This window comes from Peromyscus leucopus, chromosome 2, assembly GCF_004664715.2.
Source record: "Peromyscus leucopus breed LL Stock chromosome 2, UCI_PerLeu_2.1, whole genome shotgun sequence".
NCBI lineage: Eukaryota > Metazoa > Chordata > Mammalia > Rodentia > Cricetidae > Peromyscus > Peromyscus leucopus.
This window is the reverse complement of record NC_051064.1, coordinates 79,591,233-79,613,003: the sequence shown is the minus strand read 5'-3', so window position 1 is coordinate 79,613,003 and position 21,771 is coordinate 79,591,233.

The following is a 21,771-nucleotide window of genomic DNA, read 5'->3' as shown; positions in this document are numbered from 1 at the left end:
AGATAGTTATAATTACAGTTTCCTTTGTTACCAAATTCAGAAAAGAAACTCACAAAATAGGTATAAACAGTATAAGGTTGAGAGACATAAGTGCTTAAATTGTATTCCTAACAGAATGTATTTAGATCAAGAAGATAGTTTTAGGTTGTAATACAAGTTAGAATAGAAAGTGAATTAGACACAAAACTTTGTACTCATAAAGATAGGACTGATAATCGAGTAGTTTCCCTAAATTTTCCAAATACAAATGGAATGGACATTGTGAAAGTAATCCTTACTTGATAATTGTTTTTATTGTATATGATTTTATTGTATTAGAGTTAAAAAAACCTTTCCTTTTGATTTAGACAATCCCTGAAAATTGTTCTACTTGTATATAGTTTTACTGTGTTAGAGTTAAAACATTTTTTTTTTATTTAGACAAAACAGGGAAAATTCTGGGGGGTATTTGATAATACTGTGAAGCCTGAGTTTGCATTTGTGTTAATTAAATAAAATTAACCTTGGGTTAGGAGACTACCTTAGCAACTATTTGAAAGAAAATAATCTTAGAGCATCAGAGGGCATGATGGAGAGACAGTGGGAGACAGGAAGTAATAGGGTGGGGTTTGTAGTGGCACAGTCTTTTCCAGTTTGGTGATGCAGAAGCATTGGTCTATCAGAGATGCCAGCAAGGAGCGAAGTTTAGCTAATTGTGACCCAGCCTCTTTGAGCTAGTTGGTTTTTACCCCAGTCTTTGAATCCTGAGTCTTATTTATAAATAGAATGATGGAGATTTAGTTATAGCTGCCTTTAGTGGCAGTGACAGAGCCAGTGCCTGTGAAAACAGGATTCCCACCAGGATGCTGCTAAAGAAGCAGGACAGTAACTATGGAATTGCAATTGTTCGCTGAGGTAGCAGTAGATTAAGGTGCATCCACAGTGCCGAAGTTAAAACAATATATAAATATCCATTTTGGATTGATGGTGGTATTCAGGATTTATGCATAGCACATTGTTCTATAAAATAGAGCTGACAATGATTATGTATCTCTCTTGCTGACAATAGAAGAACCTAAGTAGCCAGGAACAACAAAAGCCCCTTCTCTATTTCACTGAACTCTCAAGTGGATAGTTGAAAGCTTGTTAGGAAACCATGGCTAGGAGAGTGTATCTTGACTGCACTAAAGACTGATTTGTCCACTCTGGGAGAGGGGAGCAGCAGATACCTTCTCAGGATGTGATGATGTAATTCAGCCTCCAACTGGCTTTGGTGAACTCCCAATTTTCAGCAAAGAAAACAGTTCTAGACAATTTACACTATGATTGTGTTGCTTAAGTTTTGGCACCAACTATAACTTCAATTTATTATTCTCTCAGGCAAAACACATAATTTTAAAATGTCATTTTGGGTTTTGTCTTAATCACAATTCTACTTCTGTGAAGAGACACTATGACCACAGCAACTCCTAGAAAGCATTTAATTGGTTTTGCTTCCAGTTTTAGAGTTTGACAGTTTAGTCCATTATCATCATGGCAGGAATCATTGGCAGCACACAGGTAAACATGGTGCTGGTAAGGTAACTGAGAGTTCTACATCCAGATCTACAGGCAGCATGAAGAGAGGCACTGGGTCTGGTTTGGGCTTTTGAAACTTCAAAGCCCATCCTCAGTGACAAATTCCTCCAAAAAGACCACATTTACTCCAACAAGGCCACACCTCCTAATTCCTCTCAAGTAATGCTACTCCTTGAGTAGCATTCAATACATGAACCTATGGGGGGCTTTCTTATTCAAACCACCACAGATTCTTTCACTGGGCTAGCAACACATTAGAGCCCTTCCATACTGTTTCTTTAAATGTCAGGCCTAGATATTTTCTGTGTCCCTTTTTTAAAGCAAAAAGTATATTTAGTTTGTCCTTAGGATTTGAATTGGGTAACAAGAATAATTTCTCACTGATAAGTACACAGAACACATCCATTTCAACATGATTGCAAAGTGTTTTATGTTCTGTTTGTTTTTATTTTATTTTTTGTTTTGCCTTTATTAATTTAACATCTAATGAGGCAATATTTTTGGCATCCTTTGTATTTTGGCCAAGTTTTAAAAATAATATCAAAAATACATTAGTAAATGAGTTAATTTTTTTTTCAGGAATTGAGTCTTCTTAAATTTAGGAAATCTTGATAAATGTTATCAAGAAAAATGAGTCAGAATCATGGAGAGACTCTTTAACCTCTGCCACCTTCTGCTTTCCCTGTAGGTATACACAATTAAGTGTTAAGACCCCTGAGGTCTTAGCTCAGTGATTTAACTTGACCCTCTCCACTGAACAAAGTAATGTACTCTAGATGCACCAGTGTACTCTTTTGTCTACCCCCACCCACCCACTGAGCATGGCTGCTCTCTTGATTCTTCATATTCCACACCACTGTACTAGACTGTTGTCACTGGGTGTTTCTCTCATTGTATTTTAGGCTTCATAGCCCATCCAAACTAGATCATTTCAGATTCATACATTATCATGAAGCAGGAGCAGACATGCCAAATAGCAGGAATAGCTGTTATGGAAGCTATGTCTGCCAGGGCAATCTGTAGTACAACAGGTTTGGACATTGAATTTGGGACTGAGAGTATCCAAATCCTCAATTTGGTCATCTCATCCATGATTTGACAGAGATTGAAAAAAAAATCAGAGAGCCATTGTTTCAGGTTTTTATTTCAAACATTGGCTTCATTTGAGGCAAAAATCCAAAAGCTCAACTTGTTAAGACTGACATTTTCAGTTTGTCATACTCTTACTCTTCATCAGAAACTTTGTCTTTTTTTCTGATGTTCAATTTGATCTTGTCATTAAAAAAAACCCCTTTCTGTTAAACTGCAATTCGTAAAGTCAGAAACAACCTATTATATTAAGACAATATAAAGATAGGTTATCTATCTTTATGGACTTACCTTGAAGCCTGCACTCACTGCATGTATAAGGGTACTAGATTTACAAGTCCACTCACCATAGTTCCAGTGTATATAGTTTAGTTCTCACTAGGCAGGGAGCCATAATATCTTAGGGATGCCAGTGTATAACTGCTCTTGTACTGGGAGTCATTGGTTGGGTTAGCAAAGAAGCCCAGTTCTGATATTTATCCTGGATTTCTAAAGCCCACAGCATCTGGCATGCTTGCTGCTCAAGATGAATAGAACTTTAACAATATTAGAACTCTTCCACTCATGTGTATTTCTTGAGAACATATGTACTGCAGGAGAGTGCATGCTAGATGAGATTAAAAGTTTAAAGAAATTTGGTGGCTCTTTTAAATGAATTATTGTTTAGTTTATATTGTTATAGTTTCCACACAATTGAGCATTAAGGTTAACTCTTAACTATGTCTGAATAGCCCTGAATATCCCTAAGTGGGTACACTGACTAGCCTCTGTCCAAAGCCTAAAGACTACACTGCTTTTGTGCTCATGAAGCCTAAGAGTTACTTTTGTGTCAGTTTAGTCTTGCAGAATCCCCTGTATTATGTCCTCCTCTACCTCTATGAATGTCCAAGGAAAGGATAAGAATGTGTCAACATTTTTAACTCCTGTGTTGGATATTTCTCAAGTGGGCTTGGAGTCTTTACATTTCAATATATAGCACTGACTCACTTAAGAGCGGGTCACTAATCCATGATCTAATCAGCTGGTGTCCAGTCCACGTGCCAGAACATTGCTTAACTGACTGTGCTCACCTAGACAGCATCAGATTTGGATTTGACTCCTGGTTTGTCATTGGCTATGTAAGATTTAGTATATTATAGGACATTTCTGCACATTGGTTTCTCCCTTTCGCTTCTTAAAATAATTATAATTACCACTTTAATCCAAATTATGAAGATATTTGTTCATGTTTTGTTCTAGTAAATACAACCAAATCATCCATTCATTGTCTATTTGTTTTAAAGTGTATTACTAGAAATAGATTAAGCTCTCTCTCTCTCTCTCTCTCTCTCTCTCTCTCTCTCTCTCTCTCTCTCTCTCTCTCTCTGTGTGTGTGTGTGTGTGTGTCTCTCTCTGTGTCTCTCTGTCTCTCCATCTCTCTCTCTCTGTGTGTGTGTGTGTGTGTGTGCGTGCGCACGCGCGCGAGCGTGCACGCGCACGCGCATGTTTAAGTACAGATATACACAAGCCATAGGACAGGTAAGTTGATCAATTGATAACTTGAGGGAGTTATTCTTGCCTTCTACCTTGTGAGAAGTAGGATCTCAAACTTTGTGTCTGCTGCTGCACTGTGGATTCTAGGCTAGCAGGTTTGAACCCTTCTGGATGACCTCCCATGTCCCTGTAGGAGTGCTAGGATTACTGATTGTGCATCCAGCTTTTTACTGCCTTCTGGGGACCCAAACTCAGATTTTCACAGCAAGAGCTTTTTGCCCACTGAGCCATCTCCTTGGCTCAGATTTCTCTATTTAAAAACATTTTGTCTTTTATTTTTACATGCATAAAGTGTTTTGTCTGGTGCCTACAATTAGGACTCCTAATTTCATGAACAAATAAAAGTCAGATAGGTTACTGGATTCACCAGCAAAAGTAAAAGGCTTTAGCACCTTTCTGCCAAGTTTTTAATATTGTATATTCAAATGAAAAAGAAAAACAATTAGCTACACAGTAAATCAAATTACTTAACAGATTTATAGAGAATATTGCACTAAAACATACAGAACACACATTTTCTTCAATAGCCTGCAGAACTTTCTCTTTAAACACTTACTCAAGTCTTACCAGGTATAAAATAAAATAATTTCTCTTATCAGATCATAATACAAAAGTAGAAATCAAGAGCAAGAAACATGACATAACTACACAAATATATGGACATTAAACAATGTACTTTTGAGTGACCAGATCATCACTGAGGACATTTAAACAGTGATAGAACCAAATGAAAACAAAAGCACAGCTTACTTATGGGACATAGCTAAGGTAATTCTTAGAGGAAGTTTATAGCTACTCCATCAGAGAAATAATGGAATAGTGTGCGTGTGTGTGCGCGGCCATGTGTGTGTGTGTGTGTGTGTGTGTGTGTGTGTGTGTGTGTATGTGTGTGTAAAGATGTAGCCATGACTGGGCAGGACATTGCTTCATCGACCAGGTTGTCTTTGAAATTTCAGTAATCTTCCTCCCTCTGCCTTCTGAATGTTGATACTTGAGTGTTCACCACCGTGGTCAACTTAGAAACAGAATTCTGTGATTGAAACTACTTCTGCATTAATCAAAGTGTTCATATGGGCACATTTTATTTTGGGTCATGTTGGTCATATGTCAATATTCTGTTCTGATGATCATTTAATCTTAAAGAATATTTGGGAGTTGTCATGGCTCCAAATTGCCAGAATTAAGATAGGACAACAGTTTGGAGCTTAGCTTGCATCTAAAGAGTCAAGTCAATTTATGTCTCATGCAGTCATGTGCAACTTCAAAACCAGAAGTGATCACATTATTACTAACCCCTGGGGTCTCTGATATTTACAGATAGATATGTATCATCACTGAGCTCTTTAGACAGGAAAAAGTGTTCACTCAAGCAATTTGCACCACATGTGTTATTTACAGACATTCATATCTTCCTCTGTGTAGAAATGGAACACTGAGTTATGTTTTACTCATTCTTTGAAATCAGAAGAGTTGTAAGCAGTGGAAAATATAAATAGATTATGCAAGTATCCTGAGGGAATGTATTTAAGGAACAGTAACTTTGTGTTGGTTCTCATTTATGAATTTATTTCCCAAACTCAGAAGATGGCTTGAGGTAGCATCTAATGAATGAAACACTGCTTTCCAGTGGATTCAGAATTCAGTTTCAACAACCTGTCAGAGCTGGCATGTCTCACAGAAAAATGAAAGTGGAGATGTTGAAAGGGCTCCTTTCAGAACCCCACATCTTTCTTTCTACCATTATTTCTGTGAAATTCATGAGTTAAAATAGCCAGTTCTGGTTGGAGGTGGATGACATTCATAAACAGATAAAATTCAAACATGCCATAAAGTTCACACAAGATCTCACATATGACAGGCCAATGCCAAACCTGGTGAGCCAATAGATTATCCTAAGTACGATCTAAACAGAGAATGCTCAAAGAAGCAGCTGTTACTGCAACCCCAATAAAACTTCTGTTTTCTGTTAACAATGAGGCTCAAAGGCAACAATCTTCATTACAGATTCTCTTAATTTATGTCTGGTGATCTATGTGATTCATAAGCAGTTAGAAGTTTTCACTGTATAATATATGAGGTTAAGATCTTAACATAATTTTGAAAATGAAATTCAATACAAGTGTTTTTATTATTCCAAAATGTTTTAGACACAGTCTAAGTGTATATTATTTTAAGTGAAACATTCATGTCAGTGGTAGATCTCTGAATGGGAGATGAGTGTATAGTCAATAATGCTAGTAGAATGGTCCACTCAGGTATGGAAAGAAAACACTAGTACTTTTATTACAAAATCTGTCTAAAATAAAACTATCAAGATCAATTAACATTTACTATGTGATTTGGGACTCTTGACCACTTTCTAAAATACCTAGTTCATGAAGAAGCCTGAGGAGAGATGCAAGTCTCACACTGATAACTGTCATGTCCCTTGTTCATTAATTAAGGCATAAAAAAAAGAAAAAAAAATGGCAGAATGACAGTTCCAATGTACCATAAGGTTGAAACAATGGTTATTTGGATGTGTCTGTAAAGAGGATGGCAAGCTGCAGATGTGAATCAGTGTCAGAGTGCTTGCTTGGTATAGACAAGGGTTCCATCCCCAGAGTTGAAAAAATGACCAAGTTATTTTTAAAAGCATAAATAAAATCCATTAAATGAAATTTCATGTCTACCTTTACTAAAAAGATTAATCGGCATACATGTGGTAATGTGCGTAAATAAGCTGTGAACTGTGTACATGTATGATGTATATGTGTAGAACAAGTGTAAAGCATTTGCATTGAGGTTTGCTTCTTCTAACTGATTATGTATCTCAACAATTGAAGACTCCTTAGAACTAGGTAGCACAAGAAATTGAGTATCACCTAATTTTGGTTGTGAGTGTCTTTGAGAATCCATATATCAAAAGAATTCAGGTAACAGCAAGGAAAGTAACCAGTATAAAATATCAGAAGGTGATAGATTTTCTGGCTTAAGAGCACAGTTGATACTCTGTATGTGTGAGCTACCTGGGAAAACAAGTTTTGAACATCCTTGTCAGAACCTATACCATGGCCCCCATGTTCCTCATGGCCAGGACGAGTGGCAGCATGATGTTCAGCTACTCCACACATAGATCAGAGGTGGACATCATAACCAGAACATATGTTTCAAGTTAAATGTCATAAGGGAAGCCAGGAGACATTAGGGAACTTAAAACAGACCCTCATATTTAAGGAGAAAATGACACGTAATAATTCTGATGTTTCTACTAAGAATTATCAATTGTATTTTTATATATTGATGTGTCCATTAATAATGAATACTACCCAACACTGATCATAAGTACCATGTTATTCATATTCATTCCTCTTTTGATTCTTGAAAATAACTTTAGAAATATGTGTTATCATTGTCTCAATTTAACAGAGGCTACAATTCAGACAAGAAAACCTTAAACAGCACAGCTAAGTCTATATAGACACTAAGTGGTAAAACTGGCATTCAAGGCAAGCAATTGTACTCTCAGCAGTACATTTTTAAGATACATGTTAATCTAATCTTTGATATTAACTGCCATGTAATATTCTCTCAGAAATACTATCATAATTTAGTTTATTCCATGGACAATAGCTAGAATATTTATGCACTTTCACAGTTGTAAGCTATGCTACAAAAACCATAGTTGTGTTTATTTATTTCAATGTTAAAAGTTACTTTCCTCTTTAATTCAAATATTGCCATCTTCAACAATATTTATAATCTTCTCACCATTAATGGATTAATGAATAGACCTTTAATTCTTTATTGGTATTTGTGTTTTAAAGGATTGCTTACTAGTTGAATTTTAACCCAAAATTGTTCATCTAATTGCATATAGAGATGGGCATATGCTGTGGGATGTTCTGTTATGTCCTGTGGGAGCCTGTTTTTGGGTTCCTCATGGCTTTACCCAGCAGGTCCGCATAGAGGATGATTAGGACCACGGGCCTGAGTGCAGGTGTCTGAGATGGTCTGCACTTGGCTGCGCTGGGGCATGGTCTGTATGTCAAATTGCTCTGATTGGTCAATAAATAAAACCTGATTGGCCATGGCTAGGCAAGAAGTATAGGCGGGACTAACAGAGAGGAGAAATAAAAGAACAGGAAGGCAGAAGGAGTCACTGCCTGCAGTAGCTGCCAGGACAAGGAAGATGTAAAGTCCCAGTAAGCCACGAGCCGTGTGGCAGGGTATAGATGTGTGGAAATCGATTAATTTAAAATATAAGAACAGTTAGCAAGAAGCCTGCCATGGCCATACAGTTTCTAAGAAAAATAAGTCTCTGTGTTTACTTAGTTGGGTCTGAGCAGCTGTGGGACTGGCGTTTGAGAGAGATTTGTCCTGACTGTGGCAAGGCTGGAAAACTCTAGCTACAGGCATAACTAGCACTTTCTGGATTCTTGTGAGCCATCGATTAGGACTGACCTTTTTCTCCCAAGTCTGGTTCAGTACCCACATCCTACTGTGTGTCATATGCTGCTTGATGCCTTGTTAGTGCTCCATTTCTGACCCAATACATAATAAACGTATAGATAGGGTTTTTAGTGGATTACAAAATATTCTGAAACAGAATAGCCCAGTAACTTTAATACATATGTGGTGATTTGAATGAAAATGTCCCCTATAGGTTCATATGGAGTGGCAATATTAGGAAGTATGTCTTTGTTTGAGTAGATGTGGCCTACTTAGAGTGTGTTACTGGGGGTAGGTTTTGAGTTTCCAGATGCTCAAGCCAGGCTCAGTGATACCCTCTCTTCTGCTTCCTGCCAATCCAGATGTAGAAATATCATCTACCTCTCCAGCACCATGTCTGTCCGTGTGCTGCCATACTTCTCACCATGATGACAATGAACTAAACCTCTGAACTGTAATCCAACCCCAACTAAATGGTCACGGTGTCGCTTCACAATAGAAACTCTAATGAAGACAGAAGTTGGTACCAGGGACTGGGGTATTGCTGTGATAGGCTTGACCATGATTTTGTTTGGAGGAATATGGAGCAAAATGGGACTTTTGACTAGAAAAGTGATTGAATATTTTAAGCAGGGCCTAATGGGCAGTCCTAGTATGAATATGGAAGACAGTGGTATGGAAGGCAATCTGAACTATGGGGGTCTGGCTCAGTAGGTTTCAGAGAAGAAGAATATTAATACGTAGCCTAGAAATCATTCTTGCGATATTTTGTCAAAGAATGTGCCTCTTTTGGACTTGTCTGAAAAGTCTGCCTGAGGCTAAATTGAAGAGTTTTGTATTACTTATGTGTATAGAGGAAATTTCAAAACAGTCAAGTGTTGACTGTGTTATGTGATTACTGGTGGCTAGTCTTATGCAGATCTATAACAAAATGGAGTGAGCTTTGCAAGGAAAACTATAAAATGTACAGTTGGAGGAGAAAAAGAGCTATGCTACAGAAAGTGTAAACAGATTAAAGAACAGCCTGATTCTAAGTAGAATAAAGAGAGTGGTGACCTCAGAGCAAGACCCCACCCAGCTAAGCTACCAACTTGTGAAAAGGAATTAAAAAAAAAAAAAAGAAAGGCAATTAAAGAAAAGCTTAGGGCCAGGTATGGTGGTACACACCTTTAATACTAGTACTTAGAGGGCAGAGGCTGGTGAATTTCTGAGTTCAAGGCGAGCTTTGTCAATAGAGGGAGTTCTAGGATAACCAACTTTAAGCACTGAAGGAAACCATTGAAAACTGAAAGTTAGTGAAAATGTATTTGAACAAGGGGGCCATTTTTCAGCCATACAAAGCAACAGAACTTGGCAGCTTTGGCCACCTGGTTCTGGCTTTAGAGTCAAGGATACAGGAACATGTTATAGAATCTCCCTTCATGGCTAAGGAAGCTACTGAGACATGGTATCTGTCAGAGGTGTCCTTGCATGAAGGCCTAGAGAGGACTTTGTGTGAATCTGTACAGGTGAAGCCTGAATTGCCTTTGAGACTCCAAAACACTAGAGAGGTCAGAGCTCTGGGATACCTGATAAGGAAAATTGCTAACAGGAAGTGGAACCAACCCAACAGAGGGAAGTATGTTGCAGTCAACAAAACTGAAAGGAGTTAGAGATCTGAAGAGCAGAGATCTTTGATGTCAGACATGGAAATGCTGAATTTGCAATTTGCCCACCTGGTTTTCACCTCTGCTTTGGTCCAGTGTTTGCTCATTGTTAATATTCTGATTCTCCCCTTGAAATCCAACTCCTTGGTTCAACACCCTGACACAAAAACCTCATTCTAAGGAAAAACTCCTCCCCTTCCTCTCTCTTTCTCCTGCTTTTCCTCCCATGAGGTATGCACCCTTGACCTCTCTCTCTCTCTTTGTCTCTCTCTTTCTCTCTGTCTCTCTTTCCTGTCTTTCTCTTCACCTCTCTATTATAATAAAACTCTCCATGTGGATGCAGCATCTAGGTTGTGAATTACTGGCCATAGCCGCCATACCCACATGGCATGCATCTGCCCAGCCTGGCGCTGCATCTGCCCAGCATGTTTTCTGACATGTGCTCGATACCCTCAGGAGTCCCACAGCACAATAATTCATAACATGCACTATACTCCCTTTCCTCCCTTTTGGGATGGTAATGTATATCCTGTACCTTACATGTTGGAAATATATGATCTGCTCTTTCATTTTGATTTACAGTTAAGAATTGCTACTAGTCTCAGAAGAGACATTTAACTTTGAAATTTTAAACAGAGTGATAGATTTTCAAACTATCATAGTCTGTGAATGGGTACTTTTGAAGTTGGACTGGATGAATTTCTGCATTATGATATGTAGCACAGATCTTAAAAGGTCTTAATAATAATAATAATAATAATAATAATAATAATAATAATAATAATAAACAACTCGGGGCCAGGTATTGGGGTGAACATGTGGAAAGATCAGAGAAGCAGAACCAGCCACATCCAACCTCACCTCGCCAGTTCCTCAGCTGATCTTATTTCTTCTAACTGGAAGCCTCTGTGTCTTTATCTAAATGGATCTCAGCTAGCTGCTGCTAAAAGTCTAAAAGCTTAACCAAGCTCTAGTTCCTGGTTTTCATGTCTTATATACCATTCTGCTTCCTACAATCACTTTCTGGGATTAAAGACCTGTGTCACCATGCCTGGCTGTTTCCAGTGTGACTTTCAACTCAGAGATCCATCTGGATCTCTGCCTCCAGAATGCTAGGATTAAAGGTGTGTGTGTGCTACCATTTTCTGGCCTCTATGTCTATCTAGTGGCTGTTCTGTTCTCTGACCCCAGATAAGTTTATTAAGGTGCACAATATATTGGGAGACACAATATCACCACAATGATATGGTTACAAGTATATGGGGAACAGAGTAGAATGTGGTGATTTGAATGACAATGGCCCCCATAGGCTCAGGGACTGGCACTATTAGGAGGTGTGGCCTTGTTGAAGTAGGTGTGGCTTAGTTGGAATGTGTCACTGACTATGGGTTTTGAGGTTTCAGATACTCAATCCAGACCCAGTGTCACCCTTTCTTTCTCCTGCCTACTGGTCTAGATGTAAAGTTCTCAGCTAAGACAGCATAAGACATTTTTTTATATGTCTTGATTACTATGTGGTGAATATGTTGCTTACCAGACAAGATTCCCAATGTCAGCTGGTTAGCCTTGTCTTTCAGTGTTGCCGAGCACTTTCCCTTTGAGTAGAGATGGTCCAGATGGAAGACTCTGGGCACTATGTACCAGGAGCTCAACTATGTTTTAGTGCAGTAGTTTTCACTTTTTACAATTATTGAAATGCTTCCCTTAGGCAACATTTTCATGAGTGCCTTTGGTGTGTCTGTTTTTTAATGTAGGATGTGAGAGTGAGCATGTGTGTGAGAGTATATGTGTGTGAATGTGTATGTCAGGGTATGTGAGTGTGAGTGGTATGTGTGTGTGTGTGTGTGTGTGTGTGTGTGTGTGTGTATCTTATATGCACCCTGACAAATGTCATAGATGTTATCTTACAGGACAATTCCTGACCTAAACGTCAAAAGAAGGAAAGTACAAATTGCTATTAATAGCACAGCATTAAAGAAAAACACTGGCAATAGAATTATATCTTTCCAAATCTGCCACTTACATACTGGGTAACATGGAAGAAATTATTATGAAGGGGACAACAGCAATGCTTGTCTCCTCATGCTGTTGATAGTGATAATACAGCATCTACATGATATTTTAAATTATCCTTTTTGGAATATTTTATTTTTATATTTTATGTATATGAGTGTTTTGCCTGTGTCTCAGTCACTGTTCTATTGCTGTGAAGAGACACCATGACATGACTCTCATAAAAGGAAACATTTGAATGGGGGCTTGCTTACAGTTTCAGAGACTTACTCCATTATCATCATGGCAGATAGCATGGCAACAGACATGGTAATGGAGAAGGAAAAGTATTTGAGAGCTATATCCTGACCTGCAAACAAAAAGAGAGGGGATGAGGAGAGGCAGGGAGGGAAAGGGAAAGTCTAGGCTTGCCATAGGCTTTTGAAACTTCAAAGCCCACCTTCAGTGACAGACTTTCTCCATCAAGACCATACCTCCTAATCCTTCCAGTACTATCAGTGAGTTTCACTCCCTGATGAAGCATTCAAATAACTTAACCTATGGCAGTATGGGGAGTATTCTTATTCAAACTACCATAGCCTGCATATACATACATGTGTCACATCCATGCCTGATATCTTAAAAGTCCAGAAGTGGGCACTCTCTTTCTTTAATTTAGAATTATAAGTGGTTGTGAGCCACCACATGGATGCTAAAAACTAAACACAATTCCTTTTCAAGGGTAGCAAGTGCTCTTTACTGCTGAGCTATCTCTCTAGCTCCCAATGATTTTTTTTTTTAAATCTAACTCACCCTTTTCACAGTGAGGCATGCTCACGAGGCACAGGGACATATATAAATACATTGTGAATTTATTGCTTTATTTTAGCTGAAGTTTTCCTGGTCCTGTCTAGCTCCTGAGGCCCTGTGGCTACTTGGATCAAGTAAACACACAGAGGCTTATATTATTTAAAACTGTTCGGCCATTAGCTCAGGCTAATTATTGACTAGCTCTTACACATAAATTATCCCATAATTTTTATTTATGTTTAGCCATGTGGCTTTGTACCTTTTCTCAATTTTGCCTTCACATCTTGTTTCCTCTGTGTCTGTCTGGCGACTCCTGACTCAGCCTTTCTGTTCCAAGAATTCTCTTATCTGCTTGTCCTGCCTATACTTCTTGCCTGGCTACTAGCCAATCAGTATTTTATTTATTAACCAATCAGAGGAACACATTCACAGAATACAGAGCAATATCCACAGCACTATATTTTTATATCTGTATCTGCTATCCTTACAGTTGTAAGGCTATAGGAAGAAAGATGAAGATGAAAAGTAAACAGGGCTCAGATGTGTAAAGCACTGTGCATAAGACAAAGCTAGACACATGGTAATTATGCATTAGGATCCCACTCTTCAGATATTGCTCAAGCACTGGTTATGCGGAGAATAACAGGCATTGATGACTTTACAATTCAATTGTAACATTTTCCAAACTAGAAAAGCAGGAGTAATCATGGAGACTAATTACCTAAGAGATGAGTACATCTATCTCTCTGGCTCACCCAATGTATATGATTTATATATATATATATATTTATATATATATATATATATTAATGATTATATACTCATAATAATTTCTAGACTGAGAGTGATGTAAATAACAGATTGGCATAGCGGAAATAGGAAGAAGACTTCAACACCTTGAAGATGTTACATGGTTTGCTCTACCTTCTCATAAGCTTGCAAGTGCCCAAGAGTAAGTCAAGAGTTAAGCATGACAAGTCAACTGATAAGCTAATTTTCTTAGGTGTGAACATGGAGAATGGTGAGAAGGGAGTGATGAAGGGTACAGTATTCATGTCTGCTGGTGTGACAAAAACACGAGTAGAATTTGAGAGAAAGTGAGCGAGTGGCTGGGGAGTCAGCTTTTTCTGTTGCTGTCCTTTTCCATGGTCTCTCAGTAGATAAAACAATAGTCATGAATGTAAATGGGAGGGTATTGGTGAAATTATTAAGGTCACTCCACATAGTTAAAAGGGAGGTTTATTTTGTGGGGTAACTTACAAGTGAAGCGATAGCTTACAAGGTCTGAGAAAGGTGTGGCACAGTCCTGCGGTGTTCTCTGGAGAACTCTGCTCAGCCTACCTCCAGCATCCAGGGTCTGGAAACCAAGAGAGCCCACACATCTGGATCTCATGTCTTCAGGGTCCTCCCTTGGCCCCGCCTTGTAGGCGTGACAGTTACCGAAGCCTCAGTGGAGGTTGGAACTTCCAGATCAAAGCTGGAATGGCTACCCACTACAGGAAGGGAATGACATGAAAGGAGAGACATGATCACTCAGTCTCCACCTCCTAGACTAACTATGAGTGATAGCTTTGGGCTAATCATATTATAGAAGAAGACCACTGTGGATAAAACATGAGACTGAAGTTTTAAAAAGAAAAGCACCAAAATAAGTACGAACATTTGTAAGACTGGATGCCAGAAACCCAGCAGGAATGGAGGCTTAGAATATAAATATTTTATATATATAAAAAAAACCCACAGCATTTTATGGCAATATGATTTTCATATATAAATGTGTTATTCTAAGAGATTCTCTCCTTTTAGTATCAAATGCCCTTAGCATTTATTTCTCTAGATTGATCTAAGAGCTTTTTGCTCATTCTGGCAGAGAGGAAACTTGGCTTTTCTTCTACATAGCTAATCTTAAATTGTTCATGCATTTGTTCAGTCTGCATTTATTGTGCATTTAGTGTGCCAGACTGAATGAATAATCCAGATTCCTGGGATAAGCAAGTTATTCAAATATTCAGTTCAGATGACTTCATATGAAATAAAAAACTTGTTCCTATAGCTTTTGAGTTCTGGCAGATACTGTACAAAATAAATTGTGGGCTTTATGACTAAATAGCATCCTAAATGGCTTGGTGGAAATATTGGTGATTATGTGTCCCCAGTTTTCCAGGACACTCTTGGTTTCTTATAATTTAATTTCACTCTACAATAAAGTAAAATTACTCAATGTATAGCTAAATGTAATTTATTTTTTATGGGTTTGTAATGCTTCTCACTAAAATTTATAAATGATGAACCATGCTTTTTCAGACCACATGCCTCAATTTTTTAAAATATGGACATTATACTCCAGGTTTTTAAAAAGAGCAAATGTAGAACACGATGAAAAAAATTACTGCTTCTTATAAGTATAACTTTACTGGCAACTGTGTGGCTTGAAATGAGACAATTTTTAAGGTGTAAGAACTGCGAACTGTATATATAGGCAGTTTTGTAGTAATTCTCAATTTAAACCATGACGACATAATGTCCATGTCTTGGAGACAATGAACTGATGAACCAAATCTTGGGTTATACTTCCTGGAGTCTTATGAAAGAAAGCAGATGAAGAAAGTTGAGACACAGAGACAAAGAGAGAAGAAGACATAGAAATTAAGAGACAGGCAAAGCACTTATCACCTAAGTTTTCATCTCAGTGATTTTCTGCAATAACCACTTAAGTGGTATGATGATAATAATCAGCCTTTGCTTGTAGATGTCAGTTAGTTTTATTGAGTAATAGTTTAAAGCACATTTTTAGTGCATCTTTTCTATTTCCTATTCTAAAGACAGATTCATGACTTCTTTCTTGTGACCTTCCTGGGCAGCTCTTCAATCATCCACTAGTATCTCCAGACCTAGTTTTATTTCGCCAAAGAAACCCTGTTTGGAGCTGGCATTATTGCCACTAGCTGATTATTTCATGTAAAAAAAATCTTTCAAAATTTTAAAATTATTTTGTCTTTGAGTTGGTGGGTTTAGAAAACAGAAGCCTTCCAGCAATTTTCTTTCAGAAACATGTCCTTCCACTTTCCCAATGTTAATGGGTGGTACAACATGCTTCCCCCCAGTCACAACATTCACATATTAACTTTAAAACATATAAATATATTAGCTTACACAGGAAAAGAGACTTTTTATATGTAATATGAGATTAATTTAAAGGCCCAAATGATGGGAAATTTTCCTGAATGACATGACTGACTTCAATACAATCGCAGGGGTCCTTAAAACTGGGGGAAGAAAGAAATAAGGTCAGAGAAAATGTCTTACAATCGAGGCAGACACAGATACTCTGCTTCCGGCACTGAGTATGAACAAGGAGCCTTAGACCAAGAGATGTGATTTATCTTTGGAAACTACCAAAAGCAAGGAAGAATTTGTGCCCTCAGGATCCTCAGAAGGGATATGTCCCTGTAAATGCCTTGACTTAATCTCAGTAGAGCTATGTCAGAGTCAAATGCTATAGAACCAAAACAATTTTGTTTATAAGATCACTAAATTATAGTGGTAATAGAAAAATTGATATATAAATTATTATTTCTGAGTACTATAGATTGAGTTCCCAACTTATTAGGTTTTTTTTTTAACTGCATCATTTAATAAAAGTCCTCCTAGACTATCTGACCTTTCATTTCAGTATTTCACATATATGAACATTCAGTATTGGCAGCGAATTTCTCACATTTTTACACTCTCTTTTCAGTTGTTGACTTTGGTGTAAGCCAGTCTTTTGGTGGCAACATTCTTATACTTGGGTAGTCTTATGCTCTTTATTTGCAAGTCTAATTTTAGTCAAATTTGCCAGGAGATAAAATACTCAAGCTAGATGGTTTTGTGAGTTTTCTAAAGGTTTTCTACTAGTGCTTCTCTTCATATGGATTTTAAGAAAACAATATGGCAGGTTTTAGTTGTGGGGTACTGTTGTGGCAATTACTCAATGGCTCTTAGTTGTTATCCTTAAAAATAACCCATTTTGCAGGGCAAATATTAGTATCTGAAGATTAGTTGGCCTTGGCATAATTTAGTTGACAACTTATTGGATTTACTTATATGGGTATTAGTCTCTCAAGTACCTGCCCCCTTTAAAAAAAAAAAACAACAACAAAAAAAAAAACCAACCAACCAAACAAACAAAACCCTGTCATGCATTTTTACTCATTTTATTTTACCTGGAAACACATTGAGGTTCTTTTAACTTCATCACTAGATATAAAGAGAAGAAATATTTGTGGCTGTTTTTTTTTCCTTTGTGGTTTTATTGGGAGTGTTGTAAAACTGTACAGATTCCCTGAAGAGAATGTATCTGAACAAGTTCAACTACAATAAACAAGGACAGTAACACTCCTTGGAGGAGGTCTGTGTGCAGAGCTAACAAATGGGCTGCAGTGTTGGTGTTGGTTTTATTGGTGTTGATTTCTTCTACTGGAAGCTCAGTTTCATTAAATCTCTAAACTGTAAAATTATCCTCAACTGACTCTGAGAGCATTTTTCTTCTCTTAGTCTCATAGACATGTCACATTCATCAAAAATGGTATTTTCACATGCTGAGAACACTTTTTTTGCATTTTAATACTTTACATTTATTTCAGAGTACTTCCTAATATAAATGCTTACCATCACATCTAGTAGTTCTTTTTTTATAACATAATATTTTCACTAATTCTTTGATAATTTCATGGACATACATTGTATTTTGATCATATTAATCCCTAACTCTTCTCTTAAACTTTTCCCAAATCCAAATATATTTCCCTACTCTTCCTCACGACTTCATATCCTCTTCTTTTTTCTTTTTAATAACCAACCATAACCAATTTGTGATTCTCATAAATCCTGGTTATAGGATTATCCACTGGAGCCTGACCAGCTTGCAAAGACCCAAACCCTTAAAAAATTGACTCTCCATCCCTCAACAACTATCAGCTATACTTAGTTCTTCAGTTAAGTGTAGGGGTTTATGAGCTCCCTATCCTCCTTGTTGGAATATTGATGGGCTTGATATTGTGTAGATAACTGCAGATGTCATTAGTCAGGAGGACAGCTTCATCATGCTCAGAAGACTGTTTTCTGATCCTTTCCAACATCTGAATATTATAATCTTTTGAACTTTCTTCTAAAACATTCCTTGATATTTAAGTAGAGGCAGTGGTGATTTCACTTATGGCTGAGCATTCTACTGCACTTTGACCAATTGTGAAATTCTGTGTTGGCTGCCATCTACTACTCAAAGAAACTTCTCTGCTGATATCTGAGAGCTGCCCTAATTTATGGGTTTAGAGGTATAAATTTAGAGACCAATTTGATACTATGTCCATTTAGTATAATAATAATAGTAAGATACTGGTGAGTTCACTCCTGGGGCCTCTAATCACTCCAGTCATGAATTTTTGACCATATTTACAGCACTAGACATCTGTTTCTTCCTGTGGAGCAGGCCTTAAAGGCAAGAATAAGAAATCTAGTTACTGCTATAACATTTGTGCTAGCTATTGCTCCCATGGGAGCATCTTGCCAGGACATTCTTTATTGCAAATCAGTCTTCACAACTGGGTAAATGACTATCCTAGCAGCCTAAGTAGCATCTTCTTGTAATATGAAAGCTAACTAATAAGGAGGAACCTTCTTGGTCAGTTACCAACTTTGATTTTGGTACATGTTTCATGACCAAAGTGTATGATATCTTCAGGAATAGGGTTTTTATCATCAAGGATCCTGGAGAGCAGTAAGAAAGACAGTAAGAGGGAAGGGACTGTAGTACAAGATTAAATGAAGAGGAAGGAGACTACTGGGTAGGGTGGTTTAAATGGGGAGAAGGATGAAAAAGTAGGACATTAGAAGGGTGAAGGAGGAATAACTAGCACTAACCATGTTTGGAAAAGCCATATGGCAGCCTACCATTTATAAGCTAGGTGTGTGTGTGTGTGTGTGTGTGTGTGTGTGTGTGTGTGTGTGTGTGTGTGTTTAAAATAATATAATTGGAGTTTTCCTACACAAAGGAAGATAATGCTCCTTTTAGAAGCAATAGGTAGTGACAATAACATCCGATGACAGGTATGGGAAATTTTACCTAGACGGTTGGTTAAGGGTGTTCTGGAGATCTCTAAAACAATACAGACTAGTTCATGCCAGTCACCCTTAACTCATTTGTTTCCTTATAAAACTTCTGTAGATCCATTATTATCGACTATTAATTCCTCCTATTGTTAACTAAGCCAAGTCACCTTTATTTCCCCTCATGGATGCTTGACTATTTTCATGACATAATAATTGGAATATATATATATATATATATATACATATATAAAACTATATGTATAATTATAACTATATATATGACTAATAGCTATATACTTAATTTCCTGCAATATTACATCATTACAAAGGCAGTGATTACAGGTACAGTGACAAACTATTGTATTCTATCCTTTGAGATCAGATAAAGTAGGTTAACTGAGAAAAAATGTTTTTTGCATGAAGATGGAAAACATTTTCCAATGATTCTTATTTGCTTTAGCAAAGGGGAGATGGACAGAGTGATGAACCATTGAAACTGACATTCAATGTCCACAACTGTCATATTTGGGTATTGTGGTACAATGTTGCTTGTTCACTAAAGAAAGACATATATGTTGGATAATGCTCCTCAGTTTAATGGTAGAAGTGATAATTGTGGCATAGTTGAGGGTGATAATGATAGCTTCTTACCACATCATGCTCTCTGTTAGTCTGTTAACTGTGTCCTCATGTGCACTTTCACCATCATACCATCTACCATTAGACTCCCACCGAACAGAAAACTGAGGGGAGACACATAATCTGAGATTTTCAGCTTCTAAAACAAGAAGATAAAGATAAACATTTTCTTTCTTCTTAAAAGGAAGTCTTATTTTTTAATTTGTATATATTTGTTATATAACTCAACAGATTGCATTATATTTTCATACATATGCTTTTATAACATGGACCATCTCATTACTCCATTTGGACCCCTTGCTCTGGGGAACCATTCTCTTTAAAATAGCTCCCATTCTACATTAATATCTGTTTTCAAAATATGTATTCTGTCTAGAGAAACCATGTTATTTGTATTTCTGAGTCTAGCTTATTTCAACTGACATGATTTCCAGTTCCATCTATTTTCCTGAAAATGGCATAATTTCTTCTTTATAGCTGAATATAACTCTGTATATATATATACAGAATGTTCTTTATCCAGTCATCTATTGGTAGGTAGCCGATTCCTCTGTTTGACGGTGACAAATATTGTTGCAGCAGACATAAGTATGCAAGTATCTCTGCTATGTGCTTAGATCCTTTCAGCTACATATTCAGAGATAGAATAGCTGTTTCTGACAGCAGTTATACTTTCAAGCTTTTGAGAAATCTCCATACTGATTGACATCATGTCTGTATTAATTTATGTTTCCACCAGGAATGTTGGTTCCTTTTTTTCCCACCTCCTTACCAGCATTTGTTCTTCGGAAAGAATAACTTTTAATAAAATTGCCTTGCCTTGAGTATTACATTATAATAGGGGACTAATATAATGTACTTTGTTAAAACTCAACAAAAATATCAATTATTTTAATAGTAATGATAATGGAAGAACTTAAATAAAGTCTAAATTAAATTTCATTATTCTAATTAGGTAACTTGACAATAAACCAAACCCAGTTTTCATAATAAAATTCCTATATAATATGAAGTTTTTTTGTGTGTGACATCAGTTGTTCTACATTTAAGAGTCTTGTGGATTACCTACTAAGCATACATTTTCTACATTTAATTGAACTAGAAATGTGGACAAAACAAAAACTAACTCTATAGGAAATGAGTACAAGACATGCTAGCTAAGTTGTACTGGGAAAAACCACAAATTTGATGATGGTGAATGATTCTCTTCGTAGGACTTTGTTGGCCTTTGTTCTCTGATAAATTATTGCACATCCCCTTTTGTAATTTTCCTTCTCTCCTGCTGACATTGGCAGTATCCCTGAAAGCTGCTGCATCTCCTCCCCTAGCCTGTTGGAGAACGTTTCACTCAGTGTCTCCAGTCCTCACAAGCAGATTATCTGATGATTTCCTCCTATTGTAAGTCCTTGGTTTTGATGCATCAATAAAACTACACTCTCTGTTCTCTAGTCCTATTAGGTGACACTGGCTTTTCTGCTATTGCTAACCTGTGTATTATGAATATTTATGTAATAACTAGATGTACTACATTTCCTTTATATGAGATGAGTGAATTAATTTATGTTGTACTATTTACATGTTCATCAGTAGCATATTTTTATTGTATTGAGATTAATCCTGAAAAACAGATCCTCAAGAAGAAATTCTGGGCTTAAATTTTTTAATGTCTTTAGCTTGAATGCAGTAGTTTCTCTCATGTCAAAAATGAGCCTCTATAATTAGTCTATTCCATCAAGTGATATCACATTGACTCAAATTATAACTTGGCTTATTTGGGGTAATGTCACATCATTGGCAAAGCAAGTAATTTTATTTGACTACAAAAAAATGGACTTGCAGTCCTGCTAGTGCTTCATTGCTTATAGGAGAAAAAAAATGAACACAGACCTTTAAACTATTAGTTAAAAAAACAGCCAGAGAACTGGACACTCTTAGAGTGTTTTCAACATGAGGGAAATCATAGCTGAAAATCAGAACTCTGTGT